Below are 12,706 nucleotides of genomic sequence, written 5' to 3'. Positions count from 1 at the left end.
ACAGAAAACAAAAATGGCCGCTCTTCTTCCCACAGCCCTCATTAAATAGTTTAAGCCCCTCACATCAGGCTCTCTTATTTCTGATTTCTTCTCATAAATCAGTTTTGTCCATATATTACCTCCACAAACAATTGATGTACAAAAACAAATAATTTTTACAACTTAATTCCTTTACACAGATTCATTGACTTATTCAATTACACCAAACTTTTAAACATAAAAAAATAAATAAATAAATAATCTGACAAACATTTAGCGAGTCACGTGTTGGTGACGTAACTTATGCATTCCAACAGCTGTAGCGTTTTAACCGTTTACTGAGCGTTGCCTCGGGTTTGAACCCAGCAAAGACGCCGCCAGACTGAAATATTAAGTGTGCACCCTCAATACGCCAGCAGGTAACCAGGAACAGCTTGTGTGTTTTAAGTTCATGGAGCTACTGGGCTCAGCGCGAGTGTATTGGTCCTCACAAGCACATTATAACAGGAATGTGTGTGTGGCGCACAAAGTTAGAGAGGTTGTTTTAAGTGACAAGGTGGATTCGTCACAGTCACAATAACCATGACATGAAATTTTCATATCCTACAACAGTGATGTTCTTCTGGCAAACGGGTAGATAAATAAGGATCTCACCGAATTTGGTGGAAGCTGCATCTCGCTCGTTACGTTCGCCATCATCCCTCTAATTGTCTGCACCTGCGCTTTGGGTGCAGAAGCCTGTTAAAGGGCAGTATTTTCAGAGCCCCAAGACCATAAAATTCTGAGACGCTGATTGGCCATTAAATTATTAAATTCACCTAGTAATAGTACATGATTGGCAGATTCTATGCACTTGTGGGGCAGTCTGATCAGCGCCCCAGGGAGGGCGGTGCCCCAGCGGCCCCTATGGGCCGGCCGCCACTGCTGCACAGCCAGGTATCGGTATGGGGGCCAAAAAATGGCATCGTGTCATGATATTCTCAAGGGCTCGGATCCACATGCAGATAAAAGCAGTCCAGAGAGACAAGGGAAAAAGTTTAACAGGTTTATTGAGGAGTTTTGTGGAGGTTCCAGTGTTGCTCTGAACTGAAACGGAACTGAAAGCTGAGGGAAGACACTGCGGTTAGTTCAGGTTCAGTGGGAGAATTGACTCTCGAACTTGAGGAGGAGAAAAGGATTGGCAGACTCACGTTTCCAGAGATTAGGTTTACTCTTAGACTCCAGCAGATGAGGAAGAATTTGTTCCAGTGTTTGTCTCATACGGAGGAGGGCGGACAGGGTTACCCAGAATGCTGTTGCTTGTAGATGAACGGAGAAAGACTGACTGCCACTCAGATTTCCTGCGATACGTGAACGAACTGTTGTGCAGATGAATCCCTTGCTCAGTGTGAAGCTCAGACGTTTCCTCGGGGAAAAATGGATCCAAACCTACGGTTTTTATCCTCAGCTCAGTTTGAAGCTCGGTTGATCCTTCCAGGGAGAGAAGGTCCGAAAAATCTGGTTTGCAGGAGGACTTCCTGCCGAGAGGCAAAGACAAAAAAAAACAATGTTAAGACTCAGGTAAACAAAAACTCAGCTTGGCTAGAGTACCCAAAACTGGCGTCGAGGTAGTGGCAGTCAGCAGCTTAAGAACACTCCGTTAACGAGGAAACCCCTTGCAGGTGTGTGAGTAAGAGAATCAGAACCAGGCGCCGCCTGGTGGAGGAAGGAAGACAAACACACACAAACACAGACCACACAGACTGGAGTCCTAAGACATCGGTGCAATTAATAAATACTTATAGGAAATGTGCGACTGTCAGCTGCTTTAGATGCTATAGATATTCTTCTGAACACTGTTTGTTTTGTTTTTCTGAAAGTGTGCATATGCAGAAAAAGATAGCTGACGTTACAAGGACGTAGGACAGCCCTACGTAAACATATCATCAGGATGATTGACAATTAGGAGGACCACTTATTTAACTGATCCACCTGGAAATAGAATATCGTCCTGTATACCTTTAAATATTTTGTTTTACATATACATAAGCAGATTTCCATATTTGTCTGAATTGTTAAAAAAATAAGTGGAAATATAAAGTTAAGGCCTCAAGGATCAAGGATATTAATAACAATTTAAAAAAATCGACTTGATGTGCCATAATTTTTATGTACTACTTGTTGCTGCAGATAGAGAATGAAGGTTGAATTAAATTTGACATTTATTTATTCTGGCCTTTAAATCACTGAAAGTTGTTTGTTTGATACTTTTAAAGAATAATTTTCAGATGTAGGTAGAGAATGTGGTCAGAATTAAAAACCATGTGATCCCGCACTAATAATGTAATGATCTTGCTTCTGTTGGGTTTCTCTAAGTTTACAGTTTCATGTTTATCCATATTTTCTTTTCTAGCTTTGATGTGTTCTGGATTTATTTCAGTTTCTTAGGTTTTTCATCACTTGTCCTCTGTTGCCCCCTTGTGTTTTCTTTCCCTTGGCTTCCTCGTCAGCCCAACTCACACCTGCTCCTTATCAGCTCGTTAGTCCTGCCCTTTGTTCAGTCAGCCATAAATACACTCCCTGTTCAGTCCCTCAGTGCTGGTACCTCGTCTTATTTCATCTTACCCTGGCTCCTCGTGACTGTTTCCCCTGATGTCTCCATGGTCCTGGTTATTGTTCAATTCTTATGTTGGATTTTTGGATTCCTGTTTTTGCTGCCTGATCTTTCATTAACCCTATAATGCCAAATATATCGTATTTGATACATACGGTTTCTGAAATGTTTTGCATCTGACACCTTTTACATAATTTAATGGTAAAAACTTTGCTCAAAATCCTATTGTACACAATCAGATATACCTGATAACAGCCAGTAGAAGAATACACAAAAAATAATCTTGACTTATCGCATAGTAATAAATTATTAATATCAAAAATGTATTTCTGTTTTTTCTTTTTACATATTTTGTTAAAAGGGCAAATAAGGACTTCAAACCAAAAAAAAGTAATTTTCTGTTTTGTTTTATTCTTGGATCGGGCTTTAAAGGGTTAAACCTTCCAAGATCTCACCCCTGCCTCGCAGCTTCTGCTTTTGGTTCCTAACAAAAACCTTAAAACCAAAACCTGACAAATAATTTATGACGTATTATAAAAGGACATCCATCTTTTTTTATTTTCTGTGATTGCAGTGCTTCTCTTCCACACGTTTTTGTTTTCACGTGTTTTTTGAGTTTGTGTGGTAGTCAAAGTTTTGCGTTCTTTTGTATTTGCAGAGTATTTGTATGTATGCAATACACTTGTACCTCTGCACCCTTGCTTTATAACTGTGTCAATGTTGCTAAAATTTGATAAAACTTCTCCCTTATCAGTGTTGTCATAAGACGTGAGAAACCAACCCCCTGTAGAGTTGCAACCCCATTTAAGGAGACATTATTCTCCAGGAAATAAAGTTAAAGAATTGCAGCGTTAAATAAATAAATAAATAAAACTGCCTGATCCTTTTATGTGAGAACAAACCGCATAACTGCTTCCCTCTGCTGAGAATTTAATGAATTTCCAAATTTGCTCGTACAAGGACTCTCTCTGATCAAGTCCCTGCAAACAGTACAGAACGCGCCACATCCCAAAGAAAGAAGTGCAAACATTTGATGCACAGCTGTCGTGTTTTATATAAATTATGACAAATTGGTTGTAGGAAAAGTTGAAGTTAGACTTGACCAGCAGCAGCCTTGAGGCTCAGTTTGTTTGAACGTTCTGTCTGGCATAAAGGATCTGTGGATTTGGTGTCTCTGTATTAATTCTCTATTGAACACAATCGATTATTAATTTCTACCACTGGACAAACATTAAAGCTTCTGGATTTATGTGACATTAGGTTAATGCTGTTATAAACATAGACTACAAACATGCAATCAGAGAGAAATGACACTAAACATAGACAATAAATAGGTTTTCAAAACCACTAGGATGAACCTCAGACTTCCATATTGTTAAAGGAAAAGTGCGGTCAGCAAGGAATAATCAGCGGACCCTTTCGGTACCTAAAACTTTAATGAATTTAGCATAAATCAGTAAAAAAATAAAAACAATAACTTTCTTGCCGATCACTGAGTCTGCGAGCATAAGCCTAGCGCCATACTTTTTTTTTTCCATATATATATAAAATAAATAAATATATATATACAAAATAAGAAAAAAAAAAAAAAAAAATATATATATATATATATATATATATATATATATATATATATATATATATATATATATATATATATATATATATATATATATATATATATATATTGAGTTTTTCCTCTCTAGTATCGCTACAAGGACGCTTATTGTGAGGGATTTCCTCAGAATCAATGATTCATTGCAATCAACTGGTTTTCCTTAGTTAAAAAACTTTGAATCAATTTGACTGGATGATCTTGTTGAATTGTATCTGTAGTGACCTGAGATGTGTTATGAATTGGTGCTATATAAATAAACTGAATTGTATTAAATTGAATTGCCAGGGGAGTAAGGACTGTTGTAATTAGTTAGAATGTGTTTGAATGGGGTCCAGGAGCCACAGACAGATTCAAATGAGCAGGAATCATGAGAGATGAGATGTACCAGCTTACAGCAGCTGATGTCCTTTGAATGTGTGGTCTTTAGTACCGAGAGCTAAGAGGAAAGTTTTCTTAAAAAAGGAAAAAGGTGTTCTCCTCAATCCCAATTTCCTGCATTTTCTAGTTTATTTATTTAGGCAATACATGATAATAATTAATAAAAGGAGGATATGCTCCTTTCCTTGGAGCATAGCAGAATATTCTGTGAAGGTCTGGAGGTTCAGTAACAAATTTCTAACCAAAATGTCAGGATTCACCTTCCTAGACTGTTTCTGGCCACGGTCATTAAGGTCAGAGTTTTCGGAGACAGAACTGAAATCCCGTGGCTACATATTTTTTTTTCTTATACAGGTTTGTATCACTCTCTTAGATGTTGGGGGCGATATCTGTCAAGTTGTTTGAGAAACGGTGTCAGAGAAGACTTTATGGCACAGCTTTGTCTTCATCTCCAACTGGATGCTCAGGCATTGACAGACTGTATGCATGGAGAAGTGATGATGAAGCTGCTGTTTTCCAGTTTAAACAAACAAGGATAAATCTCTGAAAAGGTATTGGAAGAAAAAGGATCTCCAAAGATGTTCTGACTAAAAACAAAGAACTAGAGCCCACAGAGTACATTGTAGATCAAGCTACATAATCCTTAACTAGGATGTGCTGTGTGATAGGAACTGGGGTTGCTAGCAAATTAATTGTCAACTTATGGTTTATTAAATAGTTTGTGCTCAAACCAATTAACTCATACTGTCAGAGATGGGTCCTCTTTAAGTATTTTATTGTGGCACCATCCAGAAGAGGGTTTAGTTCACTATAATGGTCCGCTGGATATAAATATGTATGTTAGCCGTTGTTCAACATTATTTCAGGTGGTGAGACAGAAATGAAAAGGAACAAAATAAAAAAAAGAAGGGAAGCAAGGTGAGGTGATAAGAATAGATAAGAGAAAGAAGGCTGACAAAATACAAGACAGCATCCTAGAAATCTACCCAGACCCCTGTCCACCCGACCTGCTCCTTCTTTCTATTAAATATTATACATGATTGAAAGGCCTACTTTCGACTGAACATAAAGTGATATGCCAGATTACAGTGTAGTTGTTTTATGCAGATTTTTTTATGAGAGGTCCACCACCTATAAGCCTATGACAGCCCAAATGCTAAGAAAAATGCTATTTGATTGACTTAATGTTTTCACCTCAGCTAGAAAGGATTCCATGAACAACATGGCTGTCATGATGGGTCTCTGTGATTAAACCCACATGCAGAACACCACAGGAAACAGAGTAAAAGTTTAACAGTTTATTTGATAAACACACACAGAGTAAATGATTGCACTGGTTCTGGTACTGGTCCGGGACTGGTTTCACAGAGTAATCTGCAGAGAGGGATTGTTTGGTTAGCCAGGTAGCTGTGATGTCTTGACAGAGTCTTGATTCTGATTTGTACCTGATGAGGTTCAGACTGATCGGTGGAGAGAGGGAACCGGTTTGGTCCAGAGACTGTGGATTCAGCAGAGAGCTTAGCAGCGGTTGAGCTTAGCTTCAGGCTAGCGAGGTTCAGACCTTGAGTTGTTCTCCTAGTTCTCTCCTAAGAACTAACCGGGAGACACAGACAGAGGATCTTCAGGTTTGGCTTCTCTGGGCAGGCAGGCAGGTCTCCAAACGTGAGCTCCTCCAGAGCTACAGACTTCAATCGGGTTTTCCTATGAGCAGAGAAGACAAAGACTGGTTAGAATCAGGTTACTCTCCAGAGCAGACAGAGATTCTAAATTCAGGCTGAGGCTCAGTTTTCGCTAACCAAAACTGGTCAACACTCCGGCGCTGAAGAGAAGTCAAGCTGCTGCTTATATAGTTGGTCTCCTGATCAGATGAATCAGCCTCAGGTGTGCAGGTGGCTTCGGCTCAGGAGACCCAGGGTGCTCTCTGCTGGAGAAAGGTGGCAGATCTCCAGATCCCAACAATGGCTCTCTTTTTGGGTTGAGCTGAAAGGGCAAGTACTTTTATAACTTGAAGAGTGTGGTACTCCAAGCAGAAAACAGATAGACCTGACTCCTGTCAGGTATCGTAGCTAATGGCGGGCATAGATTGTGAGATATTTCTAATCATTAAACTCAGCTACAGCTCAAACTGTACAACGAAACCACAGGGTTTAAAAGTTCACAGCTCACAATGTTTGTTCTTACAATGTACAGCCTGAAGCTCTGATGCATTCTACCTGCTCACACTGCATGTCAAGAAACGACATGTCCGACTTTGCGGCGAGACATGGAGCTGGTCGGACTTGGCAATAATCAAGAAGAAGAACTCCCTTGTTTGCACATGTGCAATGCGCAAAGTTCACGTAAATTGGCTCATAGACGCCAGTAACTCTGCTTGAACAGCAGGATTTGCCCACGAATGCCTCACATGTCCCCTCACATGTTTCATTTTCTTCCAACCACATAATTGCTGATTGGGAGGTGGTTGCGAGAATCAAATTGCCCCTCGTTACCCCCCCGTATACTACATGATGCAGGACGCATGATGAGGCTGAAACTCGGACAGATCCAAAAACTTCTCATACAACTGAGGAATCATCCCAAAAACTTGTGGGGGGCAAAAAGTTGTACAGTTTATGCCCGGCTTAAGTTGCGTATACACGTCATTCAGTTGATCATGGGGGCCATAACTGGGTGACAGTAACACCAGAACAGTCAAGCAGGACCTACTGGTTAACAGGTAGGTAACCATAAATGAACAGATAAATTAGAACCTTCAGACAGTCTTACATTTATTAAAAGGGGAATTCTGTTTTTACACCAGCGGCAAAGTCGCCACATTCCTGTGCTGTCAGTCGCTTGACAAATTGCTATCAATTCACATGGCAGGTGACAAGCTCCACTGCTGCAGCTTCACCAAGTCATCAAATAGAAGGAGCTTCTACCTGATGTCCATTGGTTTCACCTCGTCATGGCTGATATGAATTGTAGCTGGATTTAGGGTGTTTTTATTTATTATGGAAAGCAGAATAACAGTGCCAGCAACCCTTTGTCCACCAGATCCTCTGAAGTTGCTCCCAGTTCAGGTAGTCCCTGAGCTTTGGATGGAGGATGGTCACTTCCTGCTTCCAAGGGCTAGATTAAAACAGCTTTTTTAAAGCCATCCAAAACCCTAATAAGAGCATTCTTTACTTCATCCTACATTATTTTTCTATTTTCCATTTAAAGCTTTGTCTCTGGTGTGCTCCTTCACCATGCATCACAACCACATTCACTTTCAGATTGGCTGTTGGTTGGTTGGTGGTTGACTCGGCAAGACAGATTTTTCCACTGCGGCGGCAGTAACTGGGAAACCATCACAGGTTGGGCCTCGCTGTAATCGTTATGACTGGACTTGTTGCATCAGTAGAAGCAGGTCTGTTGCACCACTGTTCTCCACACTTGGTTAACATGCAGGTCGGTCTCTCTGTCCATTGAATCGGGTTGATGTGAATGCACAATAAAACAACTGTGGAGGTGGAAATTATCATGAACCGAGGACAGATGGACCCAGTATTCAAGGAGACAGTCAGTGGGCGAGTTCAAAAAGGTTTATTTACTGTAGTGAAAAACAAAAACTAAAGTGGAGCTGTGGCTCGTGGACACTGCAAGAGGTTGCAGAACAGGCAGGAACAGAACAGGTGGCAGGATCCAGGCTTCCAGGCAATAACAGAGCTCCGGGACAGGTTCAGAGTCTGACAGGGTCCGAAAGTGTGACCAGGTGGTCGCGCACAGGAGCAGACAGGATCAGGTGCAGCTGAGCAGGCTCAGTGGAAGAGGGTAGCCGAGACAGGACGTGGAACCAGAACTTGATGCAGGACCTTTAAACTGCCAGGCTTACTTGGATAAAAACTGAACCTCCCCACATATTGAGCCAAAAACCCAGGGGACTCAGCGGGGGAGGAACAGTGGACGATCAGGAGACGAGACAAACACTAAAACCCTCTTTCCACTGGCCACCAGGATCCAGGACATGAACCATGAAATCAGAAACTGAACGGACAGACTAACAGAAAGACAAGTAATGATCTGGCCCTGAATGCTCAGGCTGAACTGAATAAAACCAAGAGGAAACAGGTGAGAGGAATAAATTATAATTGAGGCAGGGAGGGAGAACGACAGGTGAAAGGAATTACTAATTAAGGAGGAGCAAACAGGCCAGATCATGACAGAAATAAGTCATCATCAAATGAAGGGTGTACAAAGTCTATGCTCTTTTACTATTAACTCTCATCATCCAGCCATTTTCTGACAAGCTTTATCCCAAGCGGGTTCGCGAGGGGTGCTGGTGTCTAACTCCAGCTGTCTACGGGCGAGAGGGTGGGTCCACCCTGGACAGATTGGATACACCATCATTTACCTCCGCTACTTAGATGACACTAAGCTACATCCAAAAATGAGTAGTGAGCAGTAGTAGTGAGTGATTATATGGGCCTCGGTTGAGTACATAGATTTTCTTTTAAGAAGTGAATATGAAGTATTTAATAATTGAATCAATTACTTCAAGTTCCTGTGCTGAAGGACAGCATGAATTATTTTAAACTGTTGCACATCCACCCTAGTCAAATACGTGGGTTTTGACTGTTTCTAATAAATGCGCTTGGAATCCAGAGGTTTTGAGTTCAAGCCCCACTCCCACAGCCACTCTGGGTCCCTGAGCAAGACCCTTTACCCCACGTTCCTTCCTGGGCGCTGCACAATGGCAGCCCACTGCTCCCCAGGGGGATGGGTTAAATGCAGAGAGTGAATTTTTTTGCTGTGTATTTGTGACAATGTAATGGCAATAAAAGCTGAAAAAAACAAAAACAAATAATATCTTCATAAAATATTGAGTAAAATGTTTGATTATCCATCAATTGTGAGTAACTTCACTTAGTAAAGTGAAGCAAAGACACAAAGTTAAAGTGGAGTATGACGGAGTATTAGGGCCAGGCTACAGATTTATTTTCTTCTATTTCGAGAATAGTCGTAACATTAGGAGAATAAAGTCGTAACACTATGATAATAAAGTATTAAATTACGAGAATAAAGTCATAACATTACAAGAATGAAGTCGTTACTTTACCAGAATAAAGTCATAACATTGCAAGAACAAAGTCGTAAAATTACAAGAATAAAGTCGTAAAATTACCAGAATAAAGTCGTAACACTATGAGAATAAAGTATTAAATTACGAGAATAAAGTCGTAACATTACCAGAATAAAGTAGTAACATTACCAGAATAAAGTAGTAACACTATGACACTAAAGTATTAAATTACGAGAATAAAGTCGTAACATTACAAGAATGAAGTCGTTACTTTACCAGAATAAAGTCATAACATTGCAAGAACAAAGTCGTAAAATTACAAGAATAAAGTCGTAAAATTACCAGAATAAAGTCGTAACACTATGAGAATAAAGTATTAAATTACGAGAATAAAGTCGTAACATTACCAGAATAAAGTAGTAACACTATGAGAATAAAGTATTAAATTACGAGAATAAAGTCGTAACATTACAAGAATGAAGTCGTTACTTTACCAGAATAAAGTCATAACATTGCAAGAACAAAGTCGTAAAAATATAAGAATAAAGTCGTAAAATTACCAGAATAAAGTCGTAACACTATGAGAATAAAGTATTAAATTACGAGAATAAAGTCGTAACATTACCAGAATAAAGTCGTAACATAACAAGAACAAAGTCGTAAAATTACAAGAATAAAGTCGTAAAATTGCCAGAATAAAGTCGTAACACTATGAGAATAAAGTATTAAATTACGAGAATAAAGTCGTAACATTACCAGAATAAAGTCATAACATTACAAGAACAAAGTCGTAAAATTACAAGAATAAAGTCGTAAAATTACAAGAAAAAAGTTCAGATTCTCGTAATTTTACGACTTTATTCTCTTAATGTTATGACTTTATGCTTGAAATAGAATTTTAAAAAAACTCTAGCCTGGCCCTAATAGGTCTATGTCATAATGAGTATTTATTTTTTGTACTACAAGGAGTAAATATTGTCACTGGAAGAAAAAAGAATGAGTAGTGAGCAGCCATGATGTGCGACTGCATTTTCAAACTGCGTTCCTTTGTTTTAGCCATGACTTTAAACACACCGCAGCAGAAAGCTGCTAGCTTTTATTACCTGCTGAAGCGATTAAAGGAGCTCTTTCCGATAAGGTCATTTTGTTGCTTCAGGGCTGCGTGGAATGTCCGGGACTGTTTCCCCATGCATATATAACTACATAAAATGTTTTATTACTTTTTAATTGTGACCAACTCAAAATCTTAAAATGTGTTTAGTCAGTGGAATGAGTCATTTTGGGATTAACTGAACACTGTATTTAAATGTCCTGTAGGTCAAATGTTGCTGACTCTCCAAAAAATTAGATGTTTTCTCATTTTAATCCGACATTTAGCTCAAACCTTTAACTTCCTCAGTGAATGCAGGTTGGAGGTTGAGGAGGAGCTTAAAGAATTAAAGCGTCCATATTATTTTGTTACCAGTTGTTGAAATCTAATTGGGATTTATTTAATACCTGCAATTACATTCATTTAAATGCACATTTTCCACCAACTAGCTGCATATTCTGAAGTTTGTCTGGCAAAGGAAGACAAAATCAAACCTAAATAAATCAAAGTTACTGTGTAAAATGTGTCTATGTGTCTGTAGCCTCTGCTGAGTGAAATTATATTGGTTCTGCTTGTATGATGACAAAGTGAAAAAGTGCAGCTTTCACTTTACCAAAGCATCATTTATCTTTTGGTGAGTGTCTGCTGGGGACCTGTGGGAAGACGGGTCCTGTCTGCTCTTACAAAGCGATGCTTTACCTGTAGACGGCCCATCGTGAACGATGAAACATGTCCACATTTCATTTAAATGCATTCAGAGATTAGATTTGACTTTAAGACATTTTTTTCCCACACGTCTCGGAGGCAGAATACTATACAACACATGTGGCCAGAAAAACAACGGCATGTAAAAATAGAACAAAGACCAAATTTTAACATGAAAATACATCATATGATAGAAAATATTTTACAGTTTATACCAATACTTGTACCCATATATGTGTGTCTTCCACAGAGAATCTATGTATCATTATGTTGCATGTTTTTTTAAATTTAAACAACAATGCAAAATAGAGAAAGAGCTGTTTCTGTTTTAATTTCTCCATATCCCACATTTGTATAGTCGATCCTCCTTTTTCTCCATATGCACTGCGGCTTGTACCTATTACGGCAGTCTATGGGTGAAAGGTATGGATGGGCGATATTTTATCGTGTGCGATATATCGTCAAAGAAATTCCCCACAATAACAATTTGAATTTATCGTTTTTATCATGAGATGACTATTTAACAGGTTGTGTTTGCAGTTGCACCACTTTGGTTTTTTTAATAAGCCAAGTTAGCTTTGCTGTTTGCATCGTTTGAATAAATTTGGAATTTGGTCTCTCATATTTCAGACTTATTTGATTGGTATCACTACAGTTTTGCAGTACAGGTGCAGTACTTGAACTTAATTGATATAGTTTAGAGGTTTCTAGTATTTTTCGGGCTTTCAAGACAGAATTTAGTGACAGATTTATAATACAAAATATTTTGCTTGTTTTTATCGTCGCTTATCGTTACAGTGATAAATAAGAGAAATTATCTGATACATTTTTTAGTCCGTATCGCCCATCCCTAGTGAAAGGCGTGGTCCACCCTGGACAGGCGGCCAAGTCTGTCGCAGGGCAACACGCAGACATTCAGCCATGCACACATTCACACCGAAATTTAGAGAAGCCAGTTAACCTAACAGTTCCCTCATTTTAGGAACTTAGTTCAGTAAAATAAATAAATTATAGAGATTAATTTGACACTGATGTTTCCAAGGCTTCATCTCTACAGCTAAGGATGACACTAGTTGTCAAGTAACATGAAGTTGACTATAAACTGAGGCGCAAAAAGTGTGTACAGAACAGGGGCGTGCATACATAGACACTAGGTGGTGCTAAAGCACTAGGAAGTTTGCCCTTTATCAACGAAAATGCCCTTCTGAAACTCGTTTTTTTTTTATGATTAATATTATTAGGATTTTACTGAGGTCGGTTTTGAAATGATCTTTTGAAAACCTGAGCCATTAAAAACGA

The 12,706-nt window shown here is 39.1% G+C and overlaps 1 protein-coding gene across 1 annotated transcript in view; it reads left to right on the top strand.

Annotated features, from left to right (window-relative positions):
- Positions 1-12,706, top strand: part of tacr1a (tachykinin receptor 1a) — a 140,835-nt gene that overhangs the window by 81,235 nt on the left and 46,894 nt on the right. The window lies entirely within an intron of this gene.

The sequence above is a fragment of the Cyprinodon tularosa genome, unplaced genomic scaffold (genome assembly GCF_016077235.1).
Source record: "Cyprinodon tularosa strain WSP-4 unplaced genomic scaffold, ASM1607723v1 ctg178, whole genome shotgun sequence".
Classification (NCBI taxonomy): Eukaryota; Metazoa; Chordata; class Actinopteri; order Cyprinodontiformes; family Cyprinodontidae; genus Cyprinodon; species Cyprinodon tularosa.
This window is presented reverse-complemented; position numbering and strand designations above follow the sequence as displayed.